This window comes from Rhinolophus hipposideros (genome assembly GCF_964194185.1).
Source record: "Rhinolophus hipposideros genome assembly, chromosome: 18".
Lineage (NCBI taxonomy): Eukaryota > Metazoa > Chordata > Mammalia > Chiroptera > Rhinolophidae > Rhinolophus > Rhinolophus hipposideros.
This window is the reverse complement of record NC_138064.1, coordinates 36,087,883-36,111,638: the sequence shown is the minus strand read 5'-3', so window position 1 is coordinate 36,111,638 and position 23,756 is coordinate 36,087,883.

Below are 23,756 nucleotides of genomic sequence, written 5' to 3'. Positions count from 1 at the left end.
TTTATTACATTTTGGGCTTTCTCAAAGAAAGGCAGATATTAAAATACCTCTCAAGCATAGAATGCTCTATCTTCTAATATGAACCACAGAGAGATCATATGGTAAGAAAAGTATTAACCTAGTTTGAGAAACTGGTTAATAATTCTTAACAGCTCTCAAGCTAGTTACATTCTTTAAATTTCAGGGCTCGTTTTTTTTTTTTTTTTTTTCTCTAAATATTATGCATTCCTTAAAATACAGGCAACAGACCAATGGCCAATATAACCACAGAATGATTTTAGATGATTTAATACCTTCTCAAAAGTATATTTTAGTTAAATAGGACATAGAGCATTTTGTTGAAATGATGTGTCATTTTTATGCCATTCTATACCAGATAAACCGCAATCAGCATGATGCTGGTGCAATTTTACATTTATATCTCTTGTCTTTTTCTTTACTTGCATGGTTTCTGTGGGGAATTTACTGATTACAGAAGACTCTTCCCTGTCACTAGGAAGCTTTTATTTATTTATTTAGTTGGGTTGGTTTTATTTTATAATAACCGAAAACATGTTTGTTGGAATGAAAAGTGATAAGCCGTGTTATAATGCATGATAAAGGCACTGCTGTTTATTGCCAAGGGAGCTTTTGCTCCTTTAAATCTCCACTGTCTGTAAGGGAAGTGATTTGTGAGCTAGGAGAGAATTTTTGCAGGGGAAAAAAGCTTTTGGTTGGGTTCATGAAAAAATATTCAGAAGGGATTATCGTGTACTAGTTTGTGGTCTAATTACACAGCATTACAGTTTTAAAATCCATTTGAGGAAAAGAGGCACTTTTTTCCTGCCTGAATCTCTTGTTCAGACTGGGATTCTCTTTCATGTGATGAGCAGCCAATGTAGAGAAAACCATTCACATGATTTTCTTCAATGGCAGGGTATGGAAAGCAGGGTCTGAAAGAGAATTACCAAGGGGATGAAGTTGAATTCATACTTTATGCTTTTCATTAGGATGCAGTTTAAGTTGATCAGATATTTAAATGTGGAAAATTAAAACAAAATTACGGAAGAAAGGATTGATTTTTTTTTATATAATCTTGGAATATGGAAGATCTTTTGAAGAATGTTAAAATTTGATGAAAGTCATATAAGAAAGGTAATATAGTTGGATACCATACAGAAAATTAAAAGATAAATGGCAAACAGGAAAAAGTATAGTTGTGACATAAACAATGTATAATCATATATATATATATGTATATATACACATGTGTATATATGTATATATAATGTATATATGTGTATATATACATGTATATGTATAAATACTTTATTAAAATTTGGCATATATATGTATATTATATATGCATGTATATATACATGTATATATGCATATGTAATATATATATGTCAAATTTTAATATGCAAGTATATATGCCCTTATAGCTGTGACCACCATGCCATGGGATGTGAAGATTTCTTTATAGTTACATCAGAAAGGGCTACGAGCCAAGTAAGATTATTTGATTGCTATTACAATAACTTGTATCCTATTATCATTGTACCTTACTGTGATCAAGCTGACTTTATGTTTACATGGAAACAAATCTCACTGCAATAAGTAATTTATTTATTTTGTAACTTATGTTGTTTTCTCCATAAATTTCTGAATTTTAAAAAACAACAGCAACACAACTAACTTCCAAATACTGTTAGAGATTGTGTTTGGGTGGACTCTACTTGTCAAGATATTTGTTCTCTGGATAAGTAAGTGATAAAACATCTTTCACACCACTCAAAATGATGTTTTCATTAGGCACCATTCTAGGGAAATGTGATCTGCAGTAAATGTGTATGTGTAGCTCTGAGAACAAGGAATACAGATGCTCAAGCATTTTTCCTGACATCATGTCACTTAAAATACACTAGAATGGAAACTAAGAGCATGAACTCGAGCAATTCTTCCAGCTGTTCATATCAGTTAATCTGAGAAATCATGGCAGAGTAAATTTAACAGCTGTTTTATATTGAGAAGGTCTAAAGTATTATGTTGGTGCAAAAGTAATTGCGGGTTAAAAGGTTAAAAATAATTGCAAAAACCACAATTGCTTTTGCACCAACCTAATAAGATGCTTTAGGAAGCTACAATATTTTCATTAGTTTTTCTATATGACCATGAGTACTAAGCGAGTTAACACAGCCAGTAGTATTTCAAAGATTAATAAAGATTTTACGTTTCTTTATTATTATATATTACTGAGGCTCATGTTTTCTTCAGATTATGATAACCACACATATGTGTGGCAGCAGAGTGAGCATACAGTCAATATCCATTATAGCACACACAATAGTGGGCATGATGGCGAGTAGGAATGCCCCTACCCTACTCTTGCTTAGGTAATATTTAGTGATGCTACATCCGGAGTGTTTAGTGCTGGGCAATGGGCCACCTGCCATCAGTCAGGGTACTGACCCCAAATGGCTCTTCCTGCCACAGGAGAGCTCAGCCATCAATGAAAGATCAGATAGCTGCAGAAAACATAGATGAAGAGGATAAAATATAGAAAAGAAATTCCAGGTTAACAAAAAAAGCATATATTAATAACAAATATTTTGCAGAAAGTATTGAAGGAGGGACATACTTTAATATTAATTGATGAAAAACTAGAGACGGATAATTTTACAAAAGGGACCCTGAATCTCAGTCTTTATGTGGGTCAACAATATTACCTGTGGCACACAGGAGAACATCATCACATCTGTGACAACACCAGGAGTCGAAGATATCGATTTGGAAACATAGACCAAGCATTGACTGAGATTTTGAAAAGATACATATAGCACGTAGTAGAATCATTACTATAACCAACAATACACATCCACCTTTACATGGAACATGACTATGAAACTGGCTAAGCATTCATATAGATTTTTATTAATAAAAGAGCAAAGTACTAAACTTATGAACCTTGGTCTTAGACGGGATTTTATGAATTAGACTTCAAAGGCAAGGGAAGTAAAATCAAAATAAGTGAACGGGACTATATCAAACTAAAAAAGCTTCTGCACAGCAAAAAAAAAAACAAAAAAACAAAACATCAACAAAACAAAGAGGCAACCAACCAAATGGAAGAAGATATTTGCAAACAATGCCTCTGATAAGGGGCTAACATTCAAACTATATAACAAAATCAACAACAACAAAAATTCCAATTAAAAAATGGGCAAAGGACCTGAACATACACTTCTCCCAAGAAGACATATAAACGGCCACAGATACATCAAAAAATCCTCAACTTCACTAGCTATTAGGGAAATACAAATAAAAACCACAATGTGATACTGCCTCACCTCTTAAAATGGCTATTATCAACCTGACAAGTAATAACAAGTGTTGTAGAGCTTGTGAAGAAAAAGAAACTCAATACACTGCTCGTAGAAATGTAAATTGGTACAACCACTATGGAAAACAGTATAGGGTTTCCTCAGAAAATTAAGAATAAAATTAATATATGACCCAGCGAACCCTCTTCTGGTATCTACCGAAAAAAATCAGAAAACATTTATCTATAAAGATGTATGTATTGCTATGTACCTTACAGCATTATTCACAGTGGCCAAGATATGGAAACAACCAAAATGTGCTTTGATAAATGATTGGATAAAGAAGGTGTGGCACATATATACAATGGAATATTACTCAACTATAAGAAAAGATGAAATACTGCCATTTGCATCAGCATGGATGGATCTTGACATTATCATGCTAAGTAAAATAAGTCAGACAGAAAAAGTTGAGAACCATATAACTTCACTTATATGTGGGATATAAAACTGAAAGTAACAAACGAACATGACAAACAAACAAAAACTGAGACAAAGATAACAATTCAGTGGTTACCAAAGGGTAAGGGGGGAGGGGTGTGGTAGAAGAGGGTAAAGGGGGTCTAATATATGGTGATGGAAAGAGAATTGATTTTGGTTGGTGAACATACAATGCAATATATATTATAGATGATGGATTATAGAATTGTACACTTAAAACCTACATAATTTTACTAACCAATGTCACCCCAGTAAATTTAATAAATAGTTCAAAACCCACACTATCCAGTGCCCTTTCATCCATAAAGATTTTTGAGGAGGCAGTAGGGATGCAAATCAAGGGACGACATAAGATATTTTGAAATGGGAAATATAGACAAAGTCTAGGAAATGTTCTAAGATAATCTTATAATAATGTTTAATAAATGTCTTGTAATGTAACTTTACTTGAAAAAAACCTAACACACTCTGTATAATACTGATCACTTCGGAGTATTTTCTAGAGGCTATATTAGAATAAAACATACCTTATCTAACTACAATGGGCAAGAATGGGGCCAATAAGAAAAAATATATCAGGAAGCAACTTAATTTTAATGTAAAAAATATGGTTTTAATTATACTGCTTATTGCTAAATTCTGTGTAAAAATAAAATGGGTTGCTTTAAAGGTGGTGAGTTCTTTGTCACATGACATATTCCAAGTAGGTCATAAGAGAAATTCCTAAACCAAGAGATTGAACAAGATGGTATCAAAGATACTTTTGAGGTTTAACTAACATTCTGCACAATGTCATTTAACCAAAACATCAACTTTAGTAACATTTATGGCCTCTGTATGGTCTCTTATCTAACAGAGAGGTATTTGACCGGACAGTTTCGCTGGCTTAAAATGAAATCCCAAAAGTTTCCAGAAAAACAATTTTAAAAATACTAGGTATGACAATTAAGATCATGAACTTGTTTCAATGATGTTGCTAACCTTTTCTTATATGAGAAGGATTATTCATTATGCATTTATACCAACTGGACAGTTAACTATGTTTACTATTTGGAAGTGCTGAAAAGGCTGTGTGAAAAATTAGACTGAACTTTTTGTCAACAATTCATGGCTCTTGCATAGAGACAATGCACCAGCTCACACAGCACTGTCTGTGAGGGAGCTTTTAGCCAGTAAACAAATAACTGTATTGGAACACCCTCCCTACTCACCTGATCTGGCCCCCAATGACTTCTTCCTTTACCCAAAGATAAATAAAATATTGAAAGGAAGACATTTTGATGACATTCAGGATATCAAGGGTAATACTACAACAACTCTGATGACCATTCCAGATAAAAAGTTCCGAAATTGCTTTAGAGGGTGGACTAGACACTAGCATCGGTGCATAGCTTCCCAAAGGGAATACTTCAAAGGTGACTGTAGTGATATTCAGTAATGAAGTGCGTAGCACTTTTTCCAGGATGAGTTTACGAACTTAATTGTCCGACCTCATACGTTTGCTTCTGAATTGCATTGTTTTTAAAAAGATTTATTGGGGAACACTGTGTTTTTCCAGGGCTCATCAGCTGCAAGTTGTTATCCTTCAATCAGGTTGTGGAGGGCGCAGCTCAGCTCCAAGTCCAGTCGCCGTTTTCAATCTTTAGTTGCAGGGGATGTAGCACACCATCCCATTCAGTAATTGAACCAGCAACATCATTGTTGAGAGCTTGTGCCTTAACCAACTGAGCATCTGGCCGCCCCTCCGGAAGCTCAGCGGCAGCTAGTTGTCTAATGGAGGGCACAGCTCACTGGCCCATGTGGGAATTGAACCAGCAACCCCATTGTTCAGAGCTCACGCTCCAACCAACTGAGCCATCCAGCCACCCCCTGAATTGCATTTTTATGAATTCTGAGTAAATTTTTTTAAAAAATCAATAAGATGTTGCCAAAATTTATATTGCTTTCAGTATTCTATTTTTATTTGATTACCTCTTTGCAGTATACATCAACTCTTTAACTAGCATTCAAAGAGAAGTTTAACGTTTTCCTCCCATTAATATTCTACCATCAGTAGGACTGACAAGTTAAATATCTGCTGGTACAATGTGCTCTGCAGAAGAAAGCAGAAATCTTCTACATTGAGGAAGTTCTTTTGGGTACAGAATATCATATCTCTAATGTATCACATTGTGACTGGAGTCTATTTTAGAGAATGAGAGAAACAACAATTTTGTGGGCTTGGAGCACATAACACCTATAAGATTTTGCTTGAACAAAAGGCGTAATATAATCACTTAATGGATGGCAGGAATTCTAAAAATAAGAGATCTGATATGTCTTTTTAAAGAGAGAGTTTTTATATATACAGAAAGCATAGTATAGATTAGTAAATTTCAGTGAGTCACAGTCTCTACCTTTTTCCTTGAATGACTTAGTGGCTCCCACTCATAGGACTTGCTCAGCAAACCTCTGCTTCCTCACCAGAGAATTTCACAACTTGAATTGTGGGTCATTGGGGGTCAAAGGCAGCAGCAGCCCTACAGCCAGAGACAATAGTCAAGTCTGGCTAAGTACCCCCAAAATCTCCATGAAGACCCTGACAAGGGTCTTCCAACAAAGAGAAATTATTTTCCTTCCTTTCTTATTAGTACTCCTGTTCACTTCTTCCTTCTTTCCAGTATAATCCTTCAGTGTCCATAAACTCTAGGATCCCTCTCTTTTCCTACTAACAAAATCCTTTTGAATAAGAATGCTGAGATATTCGTATACACTAATGATATTCTCAAAGATTTTTTCTTTAGGGTTGATTTCTCTTTGAGTTTTATTAATATTCTATGCATCCAACAAGTCCAAAAAGCATACATAATAAAGCGATGATTAATATTATGATAGGATGATAGTAAAAACTTAAACAAATATTGCTTTTAGGTGAATAGCTTTTGAAAAATACCATATTAGTGGTGTACAATTAAAGCAGATTCTTGATTAGTTATGCATAAGAATTCACCATATAACAGATTTACAAATTATTGATCAGTTTTAGTAGCTTGTTTTTCTAAATGCTTTACAATGTCAGTTATTCAACAGCTTAATCCAATTGATATCTAAGGTATAATCAACATGTGGGGCTTGATTGCCTAAAGGTTTATGAAGAGATTTTTCTTGCAGTGTCCAACATATTTCTTGTGAATATCCATCAATTATGCAAGTTATATTATCATTTCAAGTTAAACCAGTGCCTATAGAAATAGTCTCATCTTCCCAAGTAATGTTTCAATATAAGGCACATTATCTTATATTATTGATTATTAAAGAAGGTAGTCATTGGAGGGCACATATAAAACTATTAATTTATAAGGAAGTGAGCTCAGTTTGTCCCAAATCTTGGGGATAAACATATCCAATTAGCTATTCCTTACATCTGTCAATATCTATAGTAACATTCGATTTACGAGTAGTACCTCTATCTTAAAAGCACTCAAAAACTTAATTCAAAGTATACAAACATATGAACTCTTAGAAGACACTAGTCGGGAGGCCTCCCGAGACACAGGCTACCCACCCAGAGTACTCCTGAGATCAACCCTGTTTGTGTGTCTGATTTTTCTCCAAAATAAACTCTAGTCACAATGTGATACATCAGAGGTATAATATTCTGTACCCTAAAAAACTTCCTTATTGCAGAAGATTTCTGCTTTCTTCTGCAGTATTTCACACGTTATCAATGTATAGAGTATTAGTGCTTGAGGGAATTGCAGCAAACTTGTTCAAGTATCTCAAATTGTAGCTTAAAATACAAAACAGAACAACAAAAACAATAACTAAGAACCTAAGGCTCAAAAGGATGAAGGCACTTGATTGACACAAACCACAACTGCCCACTCTCAAAACCAAAATGAAAACTCAAATCTCCCACATTTGTATTCTGGGGAACAATACCTCATCACTTCAATCATTCTTCGATAATCATTTTTTGTGTCATTTTTCAATATCTCAGTGTTATCCAGGTATTCTATGTACGTGGAGAATTTTAAAGTATAAAATATGACTTTTAAAGTATGATGTTGGCCATGTGACATCTAAAAGTTTATGATCTGTAGGGGAATATTTTGATAAGTGTGTATTGGTAGGCGCAGGAAATTAACATCTAAGGGTCAAGATGCGTATTTTTTATGCTATTAAGTAAAAACCTAATTAAAAGTTTTTCTTATTATAATATTTAAATCTTAAATAAGTGACCCCCTTTTTGTTATTGAGCTATTCTTGTGGTAATAAAACGTCTAAGATAAGGTAAATACAACTTTTAATAGGCCTAGTTATAATCTAGCATGCCTGCATACATGTACAAGCACATTCAACCAAAGAGAATTCAGCTAGCAACTGTGTAAGTATATACAAATATAAAAGCATCAAAAATTAGATAAGTCTTTCTAATATTTCAAACACTTTTAACAAATTTATAAAGTAGGGAAAATATTATCCATTTTGATTTACTAGATGAAGCTCTCTTCCATCAATTTTACATATTCAGCGAAATACAACATTGTTTTCCCCCAAAATTTTACAGGTACTTTTATAAAACATAAGTCAGTATGCATATGTCTTTAAAAACTATTTTAAATGAACTCTCAAAATCTTAAAATGGAGCTATTAATAGATGTGAAATTAGATTTATTTTCCCCCAAAATTCCTATGAAAATCATTCTTCATAACTCACCATAAGCAGAAAGGACATGTTCATTGTATCTCGAAATCAGAAGCTGACAAATGATGCTCTCATGTTGATCTCACATGGGTATAATATTGAAATAATTAGACAAATTTTCAGATATTTGTTTATGATTTGTCTTTATGGGAAAAGATTTGAAAGTTATGATCACAAAGGGGCAAGAAAATAATATTTCTCATATGGAAAGCCATTGAAGCAGCTGCTTATGATCTTTTTCTTTCCCATTACTGGGAATAAGCTTTCTGAGGAAGAAAAAAGACAGGTGACCCAGTCTAGTCACCATTTAAATTGAACGGTAACTGGACCTTCCATCATAGATACAGCCTATATTTGTTAAGAGGAGAGTCCCTATCTATGGAATGCTTTTGGTAGGATGTTCCTGGATTAGGATTCCTTATGGTAAATAAATCTAGAATCTATAGATTCAGGAGGCATGGCTTCCTCAAAAATGTCACGTTAGCTATGTAGCTACCTGGGTATAAAATGGATATGACTCATACCTTGAGCACTCCTTCCTCCATAAGTTAATCAATATACTTCATTAGAAACCAAATCTATCATTCTGGGCCAGAGTTTAGGTCTAATATGAGAAGAATGTAGGGAGATGTCCTTGATATTCCAAACCTCTCCTTGCTTTACTTATGTGTCTTGATTCAATGTATCCTTGAATTAATTAGCAAATCATGTTTATGGTCAGTATATTTTATTCATATGGGTTTGATTTGATTATTTGATCTTTCTGATTGATAACTTGATCATTTATTCATATCCCCCTCTTGGAACATTTTAGTATCAAACCTTCCAAACTCACAGTATCACCACTACAATCTCCTTTGATAAATCTTATCATGGCAGCACAAGCCCCACATCCCCTTGCCATTGTTTTTCAGTCAGACTCATCCTCATAGACCTTTAACACCACCTTACCTACACTCATTCTGCCTGTCCTGACATTTCAAATACTTCTACTGCGTCCATTAGTACTCAGAGATTATAATCAACATAACCCAATCTTTCTTCAACATGTTTTCTGGATATTTCTCAAAGTATTTTGTTTTAAGTGTAACCTGGTTTCCTTCTGAGAATAATACCTCATGAGAGTTCCTTTACAGGGATTTCTTTCACATCTCTAGTCTCGCTGAGTCTGAAGATAGAGGTCTACCTTGCTCCTCATTGCCTTTCATCTCCGTCGTCATTTCTCTCTCATCCTGTAACTCTTATACTGACTATCCACTTTGTTGCAGTCTTCTATAAACCTTTGATAATTCATTCCTTGGTGATTTTGGTCCTTGGCTCACTAGAACATAATTCATCAAGTTTGGCTGTTGCTAGCAGACATGCATGGCTGTGAAAATTCCTATTTGTACATCTAGCGAATTTTTAAATGGCATGAAATCCAAAGAATGTCCTCTTCTTCAGAATCTGAAGACCCTATTATTATCAAAGACTCTTGCATCCTGTTATCCAAATCTATTCCAAATTTGTTTAGAAGGTAGCTCTAATAACCTTCTCTCTCAGTTTCTTGACCTTCTCTTCTCCAACGACCTTGACTTCCAGTCCATTTCAGCCATTCGTTGATATGTTTATACCTTAGACATTTAATTCCTAACAATTTTTTTTTAAAGTCTGAAGTCTCTACCCTTATTTATTAAACTTTTATATGGATACATGTATACAAATAAAAACATAAATACAGATGCAGACATAGATAGAAAGAGATTTAGAAGAAACATTTCAAGGACTTCCTCTCTGATCCACAATCAAGGAAACTGGGCACTTCTAAAGACTGTGTTTATTTAGCTTTTTGTAGATACCAAAATGATTCTTCAAAGTTCCCCATACAATTGTTATGAAGAAATTTTTCCTATACTGATTTTTACCTCCTTATACAATGATACTCATGTGGTACTATAAAATGTATTTTGAAGATTCAGTGCTAAAATTGTGTCTTTTTTTCCAGACATTTGGTCTCTGACAATTGCTTTTAAATCATCGGCTTATTAGCTTTTATATTTGTCACATATTGAGTGTGTGTCGGGAGGAAACAGAGACCAGAAATGTGTTTAACACAAGAGACACCTGAAGAAATGATTGTGTTAGCTTAATAGACAGGGGTTGATAAGGCAGAAGAATGAACAGGGAAAATAATTAAAATTTATTTTTATAAAAGTATATAATTTACCTGCATTCAAGTATGCAGGTATTAACTGTTCGGCTCAATTAGTTTCACAATCATATTCACCCATGTGGCTCCCACCCCAAAACAAGATATATAACGTTTCAATCATTTCAGAAAGGATTCTCATTCTCCTTTCCAGTTCAACCCTTCTCCCCCCCATCCCCACCAGAGGATCCACTCACTGACTTGCATCACCACAGCTTCATTTTTCCTAAGTCTGGACCACATAGAAATGGGATTTATATTAGTTTACTCATGAAGGGTTGAGAGAAAATCTAATATTGTAAGGGAAAATGTGGGTACTTATTGTTTTAAAAATAAACAAGAAAGAGAGACTTTCACCTAGTAGGATTAGTTTTTAAATAGAGAGAAACATATATAATGAATGGTAATCTCTCTCTCTCTCTCTCTCTCTCTCTCTCTCTCTCTCTCTCTCTCTCTCTCTCTCTCACACACACACACACACACACTTACTCATACGCACAATATTACAAATACAACAGAAATAAACAGAGCCTTAATCTTGTACAAAATGAATGGGGCAGGTCTGAAGAAAGTAAGGAAGTTCAGGCAGCAATTAAGGAATTTCAGGGAAGCAGAATCATTAGCGATTTGTAAAAATGCACCTTTACCAAGTATAGAAGGCCTTTTTTTTTTTTTTTTTTTAATGAGCTGCATAACAGCACTAATCAGTAGTGATAACTTGGTAGAATGTCGCCGGCAAAACACCAGCCTCCTGCACTCACAGTGTTGCCCCATGCCTCAATATTGATTTCATATTTATTCAAAAGGTTTTATTTTTATAAAAGAAAATATCACATGGCTTCACTTAGATGCAGTTTGCTAACAAGTGCTTACAGTAAAAACAGCAAAATACTTAGCTTATAACAATTCAACCACATCATCTCTTTTGTCTTGCTTCTAATCCTTTTCTTCCCTGAAGCAAAGGAGGGAAGACAAAAAAGACTGTCCCAAGTGAAAGTTGCCTGTAAATTCATGCCCTCTATTGGTCTTAACATTTTGTCGTAAACGTGATAGCACAACATAGAGAATGGAATTTGGAATTTTCTAGAGTGTATGCAGTTTCTCTCCTAATTATATTAGTTGCCATGCTGGGTCATGCCCGCACACTGTCAACCTTTTTGAAACAAGTGAAGGAAATCGGTTTTGCCTGTAGCAGCTGAAGCCAGCAATTCCCAAGATTGGTCCTCCTTTTTCAATAAGAGAAATTACTTTTAAAGGGAGATCTCAAAGCAAAGCCCAAGGAGATATTTTTCTTCTTTCTCCTTGACTCTGCTTGATATAGCCTCAAGGTTGGAAAAGGTTTATCAGCAAATTTAGTAGTGGATATCTATAATTCCACATAAACTCATATATCTAAAGATTTTTCAAAATGTAACTACCAGTGTTACTAAGATGAATATTAAAATAATCTACTGATCTCTGTACTACTGAATAAACTAGGGAAATGGGCTCTCACCAGCCTAGTAGACACTATTGAAAAATATGCCCAAAAAACGTGTGCTTGGTATTAGATAGCCAATTTTCCCTTTATTGTTTTCCCGTTGTTTCAGCTAAAAACCTCGGACTTACTCTTAATTCCTCTGTCCTTTACACACCAGATTCTATCCTTCACAACTGCTTGACTTCTCACTATTTCCATGTCTAGAACATTACTGTCAGGCATCTCCCAAATAATTGCACACCTTCTGCCATGACTTTCTAGAGTACGCTCAAAAGAGCAGCCCGCCAAGGTGTGTAAATGGTCAGATTGGTCAGATTACATCCCTCCTCCATTCATTCACACCCTCTTTTCTTGGATAAAGCCAAAGTCTAACAAAGTCCTACCTAATCCCAACACCAATCTATCACATTTCATCTTCTGCTTTTCCCTCTTCACTTTGCTCCAGCTACACTGAGCATTTGATCTTCCTGGGAAAAACAGACCCACCACTGCCTCAGTGCCTTTGCATCGGCTATTTGCTCGATTTTCCATGCCAAACTCCTGTCATAGCTTTACTCAAATGCCATGTATTTGGAAAGGCCTTACCAAGGCACCCAATCTACCTGACTCTCAGATGCTACACTTTTGAGACTTCTTTCCTAATTCATTTTCCAGCTCATCGTTTCCCTTATATTTAGAATGGAGGCATCAACTGATTGTACTGACTTGTGTCAAGCACTAAGTAAATATATAAACATGAACAGAACTGGTCATTGTACAGGCCCAACTAATGATTACCATTTACTTTTTACTGTGAAAAAGTAACATATCTAAGAGAGCACATGCATTATATAGTTTTTTAAAATGATTATACCAATATTCAATTTGACCAATACTATATTAAGAGTTCCCAGTATTCCATATCCTGCCAAACTTTGTATAGTTATTTATGTTTTTCAATTTAGTAGGTATAAAAGCGTATCTCATTACGAATGTAATTTATGTTCCCTCATTACTAAGGAGTTTGAGCATCTTTTCGTGTTTTGATTAACCATTCACACTCCATCCATTGTGCAATGCCTCTATGTCTTTTTCCTTTCCTTTTTCCTCATTGAGTGGTTTAACGTTCTTTTATGAAATTGTTTCTGTTTAATTTGATTTCTCATTAATTTGTAAGATTTCTTTATACATTTTGGATACTAATTAAAAGTGTTTTAAAATGTCTTCTCCAAGTTTATGACTCATAGTATCTTGGAATCTTTCTAATATAGTCAAATATGTGATTTTGTTCTTTTTTGTTTGACCTTATTTTAAAAATAGTATTTGGGTCCTATTTTAAAAATGTTTCCTTATTCCAGTGTCCAAATATATATTTTAATATTGTTTTCTTATACTTTTGAGGTTTCCTCATTCATAACTTATCTTTAGTTCAATTGGATTTTTAAAATATTGCCTGATGGAAGATATAATTTAGCTTATGTATGTATAGTTAACTAATTGTCTCATAACCATTTATTATATAATCAGGTGTTTCCTCATTGATGTCTATAATGGCACGTCTGATACATCTCAGTCATTTATTTATTTATTTATCTATTTTAGAGATTTTTTTTAAAACTTTTATTTATTTAAGTGTGTTTTTCCAGGACCCATCCGCTTCAAGTCAAGTAGTTGTTTCACTCCAGTTGTGGAGGGCTCAGCTTACAGTGGCCCATGTGGGATGGAATTGGCAACCTTGTTGCTAAGAGCACCACTTTCTAATCAGCTGATTTAACCAGTCACCCCCTCATTTATCATTTTTATTGATTCCTGATCCCAATGTTGCCTTCCCAGGATTTCTCTAGTTTCCCTATCTAAAACTGAATCTCACCTGCCCCATTCACAACAAATACTGACTTTTCTACCTGCCTTCCTTGCTTAATGTTTCTCCAGAGCACCTCTAACCCTCTAATACACCGTATGCTTTATTTATTCATCTCATGTGTTTCTTTTTCTTCAGCTATAATTAAGCTCCACAAGGATGGAGTTTTGTTTGCTGTATTACTGCTGTATCACCAAATCTTAAAACCAAATCAGAATATGATAATTGTTGAAAAAACAATTAAACAATTAAAAAAAAACATGCTAAATTGTATTGAGTTTGTGTCTTACATGCCTATTGCCATTCTGATACAAACTATCTTAATTACTATTACTTTGTAATGTACTGATATTTTGTATACTGATCTCATCACCTATTCTTCATTAAGAGTATCTTGGACCTGAATCTTTGGTCTTACATAGACTGTATTTTGCCGTGTGTAATGTGCACTTTTTTGCCCAAATTTGTGAGGGAAAAATAAGGATGAGCATGATACATGGATAGTACTAATTCTGTATCTATATAAATGTTTTTAATTCTTCTATTTATGATTATGAGTTAAAAGTGTAACCAATCAATAACCGTATCTGTATGCAAAATAATACCCTGGAATACAATAATTAGTTTCGTTGAACTTAAAAAATAAATAAATAACTGGGCCCTATCCAATACCAATTAATTCAGAACCTCTGGGGGTAGAGCTCAAGTATTTGCAGTTTTTAAAAAAATTTCCCTAGTTATTCTTATGAGCAGCCAGTGTTGAAATATACTGTTTTTGCAAGGACAAAGAGTTCTTCACCTTCTATGATGCATAAATATTGTAAGTTTGTTTATCGGTACATAAAATTTCTTGGACTTTGTATGTGTTCTTGGGTTTTGTCATTATTTGTTACATAAAATTCCTTGTACCATAGTATGTTAAAAAATAAATACTAAAATTCCTGTATAATACAAAAAAAAAAAACAAGTATCTAAATGTAAGCAAACAAAAATTTGAATTAACAAATTAAAATGAAAGATTTTTTTCCCTGAAAGTTTGGTCCAAAAATGTGGGTGTGCATTATACATGTCAAAATATGATACATTTGAGCATTAGCTTTCAGAACGAGAACTAAAAAATAACAAAAAAATCCTGTTCAACAGGACATTAATTGGAAGGAACTGAAATATTTATTATATCGAACCTTCTTCTCCACAAATATTATTTGTCTCTTACTTTGTTTAGGTCTTATTTAAGTGCCTTTAAAAGCATTTTATAATTTTGTACATAAAGGTCTTGCATACAGTTTTGCTAGTTTGTTTCTTAAGTTCATTATATATTCATTGCTATTGTGAGCGATCATTTTTAAAATGAGAAATTGCCATGATAGAAAAATAAAAGGGAAATATACCCTTACTTTAGGACACTTGCATTTAACTCTCCCGTACATTAGAAAACACCTAATTTATTTTAAAAATAAATAAATAAATAACTGGGCCCTATCCAACACCAATTAATTCAGAACCTCTGGGGGTAGAGCTCACGTATTTGCAGTTTTGTTTTTTTTTTAAATTCCCTAGTTATTTTAATGAGCAGCCAGTGTTGAAATATACTGTTTTGGAATGTACGTCACAGGAAAGCAATCATAAAGATATTGAAAAGAATATATTAACAAGCAAAACTATTAACATATTGAAGGCCCGACTTTAAGATTTATATATTCTTGGATTCAGACCTTCCATATTTCATGGCTAATTAAAAGAGCAAACATTATTTTTCAATATTAAGTTCCCATGAAGGTATTTTGAAGTATATAAAGAAACAAAGTATCATTTTAGTTTTCAACTGTTTAAAAAACTGAAAAAAATGTATTTTGAGATCAAAGGGTGTGTAACCAAAGTCAGTAGCTAGTGTATAGCGGGAACCAAAACTAAGTGTTCCAAGTGTACCAAACATCACAATGCCATCAAGGAAAAAAATGTGCATGGGCTTAATGATTTTAAAAATGGCCAAATGGTTAAAAATTTATCAAAATAATCCACATAAGAAGAAGTTTGTATTATTCAAAATACAGCAATAAGAGGTTTTCTCGTTCATAAGGTCTGCATCAGTTCAGCTAAAACATGAATAAAAATATGAAGAATCATTGAGCAAAACACAGAAAAAAAGAGTATAACATTTAACTAGAATATGCTTTTTTTTGCATATATCTGTCCAGTTTTCCCAACACCATTTATTAGAGAGACTGTCTTTACCCCATTGTACTTGTTTATACTTGCCTCCTTTGTCATAGATTAATTGACCATATAGATGTGGGTTTATTTCTGGGTTTTCTATTGTGTTTCATTGAACTATGCCAGTACCATGCTGCTTTGATTACTTTATATTTGTAGTTTGGTATCATGTAGCATGATACCACCAAATTTGTTCTTTTTCAAGAATGTTTTGGTTATTTGGTGTCTTTTGTGGTTCCATATAAATTTAAGGATTATTTGTTATAATTCTATGGGGGGGCAATGTCATTGATATTTTGCACTGAATGTATAGATTTCTTTGGATAGTATGGACGTTTGAATGATGTTAACTATTCCTATTCATGAGCAAGGTATGGACTTCCATTTATTTGTATCTTCTTAAGTTTCTTTTTTCAATGTCTTATAGTTTTACAAGTACAGGTCTTTCGAGTCCTTGGTTAAATTTTTTCCTAGGTATTTTAATTTGTACTCCTTAATCCCTTCCTTTTTTTAACCACACCCTGCAATCCCTCTCCCATCTGGCAACCATTAATTTGTTCCCTATACCTATCAGTTTGTTTCTATTTTGTTTTTTATTTATTTTGTTTGTTTTACAGATTTTATACATAAGTGAAACCATATGACATTTGTCTTTTTATGTCTGACTTATTTCACTTAGCATAATACCCTGTAGGTCCATCCATGTTGTGGCAAATGACAAATTTTCATTTTTTTATGGCTAAATAATAATCCACTGTATATATGTACCACATCTTCTTTATTTATTGGTCTATTGATGGATACTTAGGTTGCTTTTACATCTTGGCTATTGTAAATAATGCTGAAATGAACATAGGGGTGCATATATCTTTTTGAATTTGTGTTTTGGATTTCTTTGGATAAATACCCAGAAGTGGAATTGCTAGGTCACATGCTAGTTACACTTTTTTACTTTCTGAGGAACTTTCATATTGTTTTTCACAGTGGGTACACCAATTTACAATCCCACCTACAGGGCATGAGGGTTCCCTTTTTCCCACATCCTTACCAACACATGTTGTTTGTTGACTTACTAATGATAGCCGGCTGACACGAGTGAGGTAATATCTCATTGTGGTTTTAATTTTCATTTCCCTGATTGTTAGTGATGTTGAGCATTTTTTCATATGTCTGTTGGCTATATGTCCTCTTTGTAGAAATATCTATTCAGGTGCTCCACCCGTTTTTTAATAGGATGGTTTTCTGTTTGTTTATTTTTGGTATTACGTTGTATGAGTTACTGATATATTTTGGATAAGTCATGGGAATATAAAGTACAGCATAGAGAACATAGTCAATAATGTTGTAATAACTGTGTATGGTAGCAGATGAGCAGTGGACTTATCAGGGCGATTGCTTTGCAATTATATACATGTCTAATCACTATGTTATATACCTGAAACTTACATTATGTTATAGGTCAACTATAATTAAAAATAAAAAAGTAGAGCCTGCTTATGTAAGAATTCCTCTTAGGAAGACCACCCTTTTTCTTTATAAAGATTTAAGAAAGATATTTTGAGTATTAAAATTGGCATGTCTGCCTTTTCATAGCCAGAATGGGGATAAAGAACTCATTGAATTATTATGACTTAAGTTATAGAATTTATAGTTTCTTGGGACAAACTGAGAGAATCACAGAGAGAAAATCTCAGCAATATAGTATAATTCCAGAAGTAATCTGAGAAAGGAGGCTGGCATGATTGATTTGACCTGAAAGAAAAATAAGAAAATGACTATGTACAGTTGAAAAGAGGATATCATATGAAGGAGGAATCAGATTTATACAAACCTACAATTTGAAGGTTTTATCCATTTTATTTCATTTTGAAATTTAAAAAGAATGTGACTTCATCTGGCTGGAGTACTTGAGGCTTTCTAGGTAAATGACATATTGGTTACACACACGACAATCTCTGCTAGGTTGTCTGAAAACGTCAAAAATCTAAATCCAGAATTCTTAAATCAGGGCTTTTAAATGTTGGCTTTTGTGTGGGAGAGGATACAGCAAAGCAGAATAAATATCCTAGAGTTTGGTCTCAGATTAGGGAATGCATATTATGTGTTACACAAAAACTTTTACAAGGGGGTATCATGGGCATAAATTTCAAAATAATTAACATTCAATTTTCTTTAATTTTAAAAATATGTGCTCTTCAATGTTTTATAAAATGTTGGTACAGTTGCCAATATTGAGAAGGGTATAAAACCAAATTCTCAATGTCTTACATGTAGTCAAGTTAATTTTTTAAAATTAAATTTATTGGGGTGACATTGGTTAGTAAAATTATTCAGGTTTCAAGTGTACAATACATCATCTATATATTGCATTGTGTGTTCACCACCCAAAGTCAATCTTTCTTCCATCACCATATATTTGACCTCCCCTCTTCTACTTTCCCTCTCTCTCCCTTACCCTCTGGTAACCACTAAACTGTTGTCCATGTCTATGAGTTTTTGTTTGTTTGTTTGTCTTGTTTGTTTGTTGCTTTCAGCTTTATATCCCACATATGAGTGAAATCATATGGTTGTCAACTTTTTCTGTCTGACTTATTTCACTTAGCATGATAATCTCAAGATCCATCCATGTTGTCACAGATGGCAGTATTTCATCTTTTCTTATGGCTGAGTAATATTCCATTGTATCCACAACTGAGATAAATAACATTAAAGAAAAAAGCAAAAGAACATAGAATACCACCAAACTAAAATAACAGACAGAAACATAAGGGCAAAGAAACAATGGAGACACCAAGCTACAAGAAAACCAAAGATAAAATGGTTATAGGAAATCCTATATCAATAATCACTCTAAGTGTAAATGGTCTGAATGCACCAATAAAAAGACACAGAGTAGCAGATTGAATGAAAAAACAAAACTCAACCATATGATGCCTTCAATAGACACGTCTCAACTGCAAGGACACATATAGACTCAAAGTGAAATGGTGGCAAATGATACTCCAAGCAAATGGCACCCAGAGAAAAGAAGGTGTATCCATACTTATATCTGACAAAATAGACATCAAGATAAAAAAGGTAACAAGAGATAAAGATGGATATTTCATAGTAATAAAGGGAACAATGCATCAAGAAGACATAACACTTCTCAATATATATGCTCCCAATCAGAGAACACCAAAATATATAAAGCAACTACTGACAGAACTAAAGAAAGAAACTGACAAAAACACAATTATATTAGGGGACCTAAATACTCCATTGACAGCTGTGGCTGAATCATCCAAACAGAAAGTCAATAAGGAAATAACAAATTTCAATTTTCCATATTTACTTCTAAAAAATGCAACTGCCCTCTAGGTCTCTTGTGCGTTCTCTATTCCCTTTTTTCCTTTCAAAATTTCTCTTCTCTCAGTCTATGAAAGAATAACATTTTCCCCCAGGCTGTCAGGATCTTTCCATGCTGCATTATGGTGGAGTGCAAAAACTTCTAGGGAACAAAATGACAATTCCAATTATTAGTGTTGAGAGGCCTCCTTTAATCAAGGCATCAAAAACTTGTGGTAGGCTTGATGTCTCTCCACGCCTTTTACATATTAATGTTCAGGACAATGGGTGGTATTAGAAATAGAATATATTGGCCTGTGTTGAGATATTCTGAATTTAAGTGTATTGTAGAGCATGGTGGTAGGATTGATGACAGTTTTCCCTTAATTACTTTCCTTCCTTTCCAATGATTGCTGCCAAAGAATTCATTACTGTTGAGGGAGAATTCTTGGAGATTTTTGGCAAAAAGTTATATAAAATATTTGAGTTCATCTCTCTTCTAAAAATATAACTTGAAAATTCCTGGAATCTATAAACAAAGTTATGCTTTTATTAGAAAAGGCGGATGTTAGTAAAATGTAAATAAAACTAAGAATATTACGCAGTCAACATTATTTTGGAAACCTCATCCAAATTAGCTTTGCTCAGTGTGATTTTCAGTGTATATAATTGTAGGAAAGATTTTAATATCTGTCGCTCTGTTGATAGTTTAAAAATATTAGATGTCAAATCTATTGTTGCAATTAAATTGGTTTCTCCTGTTAAAACACCATTATTCTTTGTAGGGAACAGATCACAGCACAGAATATTATTCAACACATTTTGACAAAATTGCTGTAACTAAGAGATATATATCTTGGGTACTGAGCAACCAAGGATATTTTCAATCACTGTAAGTTAATAACGTATATCTACATGCACAAGGAAGAAAATCAGTGTTAATAATTATGGTGTGGTATGCAGTTCTTGCCAAACAATGTCTCAGTAAAGAGATTTTCAGAACATTAGTGTTATTTGAGTTGATTCTGGCTGGATGGGCAATGATCAGATAAAAGAATGGTTTATTGCTCATTCCTGCACTTTAGACATTATTTTGTTTTGGGAATGCTATTTTTTTAACCAAACTTTTAAAAGTAAATGTCAGCTGGGAACTTTGGTAATTATTAAAAAACAATAAATTCAAAGTAAGGTAATGTGAGATTCTATACAGATCTGAAAAAAGCAAGTGCTAACATTGTCACTGAGAGAGTCACAGGAGCTGGTGAAGTGAAGCAGAGCTAGTCAGTCTGAAAAGTGTGCAATACGATTCGAGGTTTTAGTAAGACATGAGTTTTATTGATGGAGAGGGAAATAAATATATATTTATCACTTTTGTTTCTAGGCTTAATATCCTTAAAAGACTAAATAAATAAATGTGTTTAAATTCCATGTTAAGATGAGAGCACTAAAAGTAAATTGAACAGTTGAATAAAGAATTAATCATAGCAACAATAACCACGCAAGTGCCTTCATTCATTGGTAATTGATAAACTTACAGGTCTATAATCTCTTACCCTTAATTCCAAAATCTGAAAACCAAAAAAAGTCATATAACTTATTTGGGAACAAAACCTGATGTGAACTGAGGTGAGGTTATTTATAGTCTTTATTGTACTGAGACAAATAGGCTATTAAAAGTCTCATTGAAGAAATAGTAATGGGTTTGATTATAGGGTGCTGTCCTAGACTCAACTGAGAATGTTATGTAACAGATGGTGTATGTACTCATAAACATTCTAATATCTAAAAATTCTGAATATCAAAACATATCTATTCCCATAGGGATTTGGAGAGAAATTGTTGACCTGCTGAGATTTTTAATGTAAAATAAATTACAGGCATCACTAGCCATCTTTCTATGTTAAAAAAGATCTTTGACCTGGGTTCCCTTGAAGCAATAAAAGAGCCTGACTGGCCATTGTGGGACCAAATCAGCCATCACAGGATGCAGATCATTTGAACTCAGCAAGAAGATGACACCTAAAATAATGTTCACCCACAGAAACCCTGAAAACATCACTTTTCTGGTTTTTTTTGTTTTGTTTTTGTTTTTTTGTGTGTGTGTTGTTGTTTTTTTTTTTTTGGGGGGGGGGTGTTGGCAGTAGTTCAGATCTCCAAAACACTGAGAAAAAGCTGTTGCTGTTTGTAACTTCAAGTTGTGTAAATTCAGCTTTCAAAATACTGCAACATTAAAGTGAGAAAAGTTTAACCTGGAACATGAACATGATATGTTCATCCATTCACTTAGTGACTATTATGGAATGATTGCAGTGTGTCCCACACTGTTCTAGGTGCTAGCTATGCAGTGATGACATGAACATTTGCCTCGTTTTCCTGGGCCAGGCAGCTTTCTTATCTCTAGGGGATTCTCTATGTTAAGGAACACCGTACGCAAGTTAGAAGCCGGAAACTTGCTTTTCTTGCCACCGCCATTGATTCAAGATCCATCTATGTGACCTAGAATTTGCTAATCAGATGCACTCACTCAAGACTGTGGTCTTGAAAGAAACAACTACAGAAACAAAAGTGGTTACTTTTCTTAATGTTTTACCTGTTAAATCAGTGCCGATAGCCAAAGAGTTGGGCTTCCAGGGGTAGCGTGTGATCAGCATGTGAACGGTGGTATCTGATTTGGGTGGCAGGAGTGGTGGGGTTTTTGGAAGATCCCCACAGTGAGTCTTCGCCAGTGTTCCTGGAGGCTTCGCCTCCAAGCATAATAATTTTGTCCTTCGGAGAGTCCATGAACAACCTACTAGCTTTAATACATTTATTATTTTTTAATAATAACTATGGGTTCAATTCTTTTGCAGCTAGAAACCATGCTTCAGATGAATAATGAAAAAAGTTCCCTAACCTTATAGGGTTGGCATTCTAGAATGGGACACAGATAAATTAATAAATTGATCAGCATCAAATACAGAAATAAGGCTATTTTTTTTAAAAAAAAAAAAGAACATGAGTAGAGGAAGATAGGATGCTATTTTAGAAGGCATGGCAGTTGGTGGTGAAGTCAGAACTCCCAGAGAAGACGACATTGTGAAACCTAAGTAAAATCTAACTGAAGAGAGGAAGTGAACCATATTATAAATATCAGGCATACAAACTGTCAAAGCAAAGGCGCTGCACTGAAAACTTGCTTAGAATATTTGAAGAACAGAAAGAAAGTAGTGTGGCTTAACTGAGTCAAGAGAAATGTAGAGGAAACAAGGTGAGGGATAGCCAGGGGCAAGCAGATGTAAGTCTCAGTAGACTGTGTGAAGAACTGAAATGAATATACATGGTTATATATATGTGTGTGTGTATACAGAAGGTGCCAAAAAATGTATGCACATTTTAAGAAAGGAAAAAACTGTATTAAATTGTAATAATATATACCGATAATGAAAAGATGCATACAAGTCACGTTTGACTTCTGCAATTACAAGAGGTACTCAAAGTGGTTACCATCAGCGTTAAGTTTAATACAGTTTTTTCCTTTCTTAAAATACGTATACATTTTTTTGCACCCTCTGTATCTATGTGTTTATGTATGTATCTATAAAACATGGAGGAATGTTGAGTATCTAGCCCATTTTACAAAATTCTTAGAATAAATCTAATAATATATGATGCCCATTAATCAATGTGACAGGTTAGAAAGGTTAGGTTGTTTTGTGTTTTTTTTGTGGTTTTTTTTTGTTGAGTTAATAGAATTTGTAAATAGTTTTTACGTTAACATAAGGAGATATATGGCACAGTAGGATACAAATTTTGCATGAAATTTAAAGTTATAACAGTAGGCCCTAAAGAAACTTTAAGTTTGTAGACAATTTAGAGTAAGTTTTACAAATTCCTTTTGGTACAGGTCTCATGTTAATATCTTCTGCAACTAGATATACTTAACAGGAAAAAAAATTGAAAACTACACTGATGAGCAATGCACAATCAGAAAAGTGATTCAAAATATGAAATAAATAGATATTTACAAAGATTCATTCACCTATTTAGGACAACGTGGTTTCGTGAATAAGCATGGACTTTCAAGTCATTCAATTCTGGAATAAAATTTTGATTTGTCATTTACTACCTATGTGACCACAGAAAGTTACTTTAATGCTAAGTACTTTAATTCCCTTATCTGTAAAATTAGGGAACACAAAACAAGTCTTACAAAACTGTTATAATTATTAAATTAAATT